This window comes from Arachis hypogaea, chromosome 11 (genome assembly GCF_003086295.3).
Source record: "Arachis hypogaea cultivar Tifrunner chromosome 11, arahy.Tifrunner.gnm2.J5K5, whole genome shotgun sequence".
Taxonomy (NCBI): Eukaryota; Viridiplantae; Streptophyta; class Magnoliopsida; order Fabales; family Fabaceae; genus Arachis; species Arachis hypogaea.
The window spans coordinates 72,804,850-72,808,802 of record NC_092046.1 but is presented as its reverse complement, the minus strand read 5'-3'; the positions used below and the strand labels follow the sequence as shown (position 1 = coordinate 72,808,802).

General features: G+C 36.9%; 1 non-coding gene across 1 annotated transcript; it reads left to right on the top strand.

Moving 5' to 3' along the window:
* The first annotated feature begins 2,191 nt into the window (after window positions 1-2,191).
* On the top strand, window positions 2,192-2,299 carry LOC112725797 (small nucleolar RNA R71). The gene has a single exon (XR_003164880.1). It is a non-coding gene; the product is annotated as a small nucleolar RNA R71 (small nucleolar RNA).
* The last annotated feature ends 1,654 nt before the right edge of the window (window positions 2,300-3,953 follow it).

The following is a 3,953-nucleotide window of genomic DNA, read 5'->3' as shown; positions in this document are numbered from 1 at the left end:
ATCCCTGCACCAATTAGGCATGTAAAATGCCTTTGCATGCAATTCTGGCGTTTAAACGCCGAATTGATGCTTGTTCTGGGCGTTCAGCGCCCAGCTGCAGCATATTTCTGGCGTTGAACGCCAGCCAGATGCTTGTTTCTGGCGTTCAGCGCCAGCTCTTCTTCACTGTGCATTTCTGGCGTCTGAACGCCAGGATGCTGCTTGTTTCTGGCATTCAACGCCAGATCCATGCTCTGTTCTGGCGTTGAACGCCAGCCAGATACTCTTTACTGGCGTTTAAACGCCAGTAAGATCCTCCTCCAGGGTGTGATTTTTCTTCTGCTGTTTTTGATTCCGTTTTTAATTTTTTTATTTATTTTGTGACTCCACATGATCATGAACCTAATAAAACATGAAATAACAATAAAAATAAATAAAAATTAGATAAATAAAAATTGGGTTGCCTCCCAACAAGCGCTTCTTTAATGTCAATAGCTTGACAGTGGGCTCTCATGGAGCCTCACAGATGTTCAGAGCATTGTTGAGACTCCCCAACACCAAACTTAGAGTTTGGATATGGGAGTTCAACACCAAACTTAGAGTTTGGTTGTAGCCTTCCAACACCAAACTTAGAGTTTGACTGTGGGGGCTCTGGTTGACTCTGTTTTAAGAGAAGCTTACTGTGCCTCTTTTCCATGTTTACAGAAGGATGTCCTTGAGTTTTAAACTCAAGGGAGTCCTCATTCAATTGAAGGACTAGTTCACCTCTGTTAACATCAATCACAGCTCTTGCTGTGGCTAGGAAGGGTCTTCCAAGGATGATGGATTCATCCTCATCCTTCCCAGTATCTAGGATTATGAAATCAGCAGGGATGTAAAGGCCTTCAACCTTTACTAATATGTCCTCTACTTGTCCATAAGCCTGTTTTCTGGAATTGTCTGCCATCTCTAATGAGATTTTAGCAGCTTGTACCTCAAAGATTCCCAGTTTCTCCATTACAGAGAGTGGCATAAGGTTTATTCTTGACCCAAGGTCACATAGAGCCTTCTCAAAAGTCATGGTGCCTATGGTACAAGGTATTAGGAACTTTCTAGGATCCTGTTTCTTCTGAGGCAATCTCAGTTGATCCAATGCATTTAGTTCATTGGTGAACAGGGGAGGTTCATCTCCCCAAGTCTCATTACCAAATAAATTGGTATTCAGCTTCATGATTGCACCAAGGAACTTGGCAACTTGCTCTTCAGTAACATCCTCGTTCTCTTCAGAAGAAGAATACTCATCAGAGCTCATGAATGGCATAAGGAGGTTCAATGGAATCTCTATGGTCTCTATATGAGCCTCAGATTCCTTTGGTTCCTCAGAGGGAAACTCCTTATTGATCACTGGACGTCCCAGGAGGTCTTCCTCCTTGGGATTCACGTCCTCCCCTTCTCTTGTGGGTTCAACCATGAGAGTCAATTCAATGGCCTTGCACTCTCCTTTTGGATTTTCTTCTGTATTGCTTGGGAGAGTACTAGAAGGGGTTTCAGTGATCTTCTTACTCAGCTGGCCCACTTGTGCTTCCAAATTTCTAATGGAGGACCTTGTTTCATTCATGAAACTCACAGTGGCCTTAGATAGACCAGAGACTAAGTTTGCTAAATTAGAGGTATTTTGTTCAGAGTTCTCTGTCTGTTGCTGAGTGGATGATGGAAAAGGTTTACTATTGTTAAACCTGTTTCTTCCACCATTATTAAAGCCTTGTTGAGGCTTTTGTTGATCCTTCCATGAGAGATTTGGGTGATTTCTCCATGAGGGATTATAGGTGTTTCTATATGGTTCACCCATGTAATTCACCTCTGCTATTGCAGGGTTCTCAGGATCATAAGCTTCTTCTTCAGAAGATGCCTCTTGAGTACTGTTGGATGCAGCTTGCATTCCATTCAGACTCTGAGAAATCATATTGACTTGCTGAGTCAATATTTTATTCTGAGCCAATATGGCATTCAGAGTATCAATTTCAAGAACTCCCTTCTTCTGAGGTGTCCCATTACTCACAGGATTCCTCTTAGAAGTGTACATGAACTGGTTATTAGCAACCATGTCAATGAGTTCTTGAGCTTCTGCAGGCGTTTTCTTTAGGTGAATGGATCCACCTGCAGAAGTATCCAATGACATCTTAGCTAATTCAGACAGACCATCATAGAATATATCCAGGATGGTCCATTCTGAAAGCATGTCAGAAGGACACTTTTTGGTCAGTTCCTTGTATCTCTCCCAAGCTTCATAGAGGGATTCACCTTCTTTCTGTCTGAAGGTTTGAACATCCACTCTAAGCTTACTCAGCTTTTGAGGAGGAAAGAACTTGGCTAAGAAAGCCTTGACCAGCTTATCCCAAGAGTTCAGGCTGTCCTTAGGTTGAGAGTCCAACCATACTCTAGCTCTGTCTCTTACAGCAAACGGGAAAAGCATAAGCCTGTAGACTTTAGGATCTACTCCATTAGTCTTAACAGTATCACATATCTACAAGAATTCAGTTAAGAACTGAAAAGGATCTTCAGATGGAAGTCCATAAAACTTGCAGTTTTGTTGCATCAGAGAAACTAATTGAGGTTTAAGCTCAAAGTTGTTTGCTCCAATGTTAGGGATGGAGATGCTTCTTCCATGTAAATTGGAATTAGGTACAGTAAAGTCACCAAGCATCCTCCTTGCATTATTATTATTTTTGGCTGCCATCTCCTCTTCTTGTTCGAAAATTTCTGAAAGGTGCTTGCTGGATTGTTGTAATTTAGCTTCTCTTAGTTTCCTCTTCAGAGTCATTTCAGGTTCTGGATCTGCTTCAACAAGAATGTTCTTGTCCTTGCTCCTGCTCATTTGAAAAAGGAGGGAACAGAAAAAATAATAATAGGGATCCTTTTTGCCCAGGTATAGAGGTTCCCTTAGGTGAGTGGAAGAAAAGAAGAGTAGAAGAAAAGAAGAAGAGAAAATCTGAACTCAGAGAGAGAGAGGGGGTTCGGATTTTTGGTGAGTGAGGAAGAGATGTTAGTAAATAAATAAATAAATAGAAGAAGATGAGAGGGGGAAGTTTTCGAAAATAATTTTTGAAAAAGAGTTAATGATTTTCGAAAATTAGGAATGAAATCAAATTAAAATTAAAATTTGAAACAATTAGTTAATTAAAAAGAATTTTTGAAAAAGAGGGAAGAGTTTCAAAAATTAGGGAGAGAGAGTTAGTTAGGTAGTTTTGAAAAAGATAAGAAACAAACAAAAAGTTAGTTAGTTAGTTGAAACAAATTTGAAAATCAATTTTTTGAAAAGATAAGAAGATAAGAAGTTAGAAAAGATATTTTAAAATCAAATTTTTGAAAAAGATATGTTTTAAAAAGATATGATTAAAAGGATATGATTTTGAAAAAGATAAGATAAAAAGATATTTTTGAAAAGATATGATTGAAATTAGTTTTGAAAAAGATTTGATTTTTAAAATCACAATTAATGACTTGATTCACAAGAATTCACAAGATATGATTCTATAACTTAAAGTTTGAATCTTTCTTAACAAGTAAGTAACAAACTTGAAATTTTTGAATCAAAACATTAATTGTTGATGATATTTTCGAAAATTATGAGATAAAATTGAAAAAAAAAAAAGATTTTTGAAAAATATTTTTAGAATTTTCGAAAATAAATAAGAAAAACGAAAAAAGATTTGATTTTTTGAAAAAGATTTTGAAAAAGATAAGATTTTTAAATTGAAAATTTGATTTGACTCATAAGAAACAATTGAATTTTAAAAATTTTTGAAAAAGTCAACTCAAATTTTCGAAAATTTATGAGAGAAAAAGGGGAAATATTTTTTTATTTTTGAATTTTTAATGATGAGAGAGAAAAACATGAAGATGATGCAATGCATGAAAATTTTGGATCAAAACATGTGATGAATGCAAGAACACTATGAATGTCAAGATGAACACCAAGAACACTTTGAATGTCA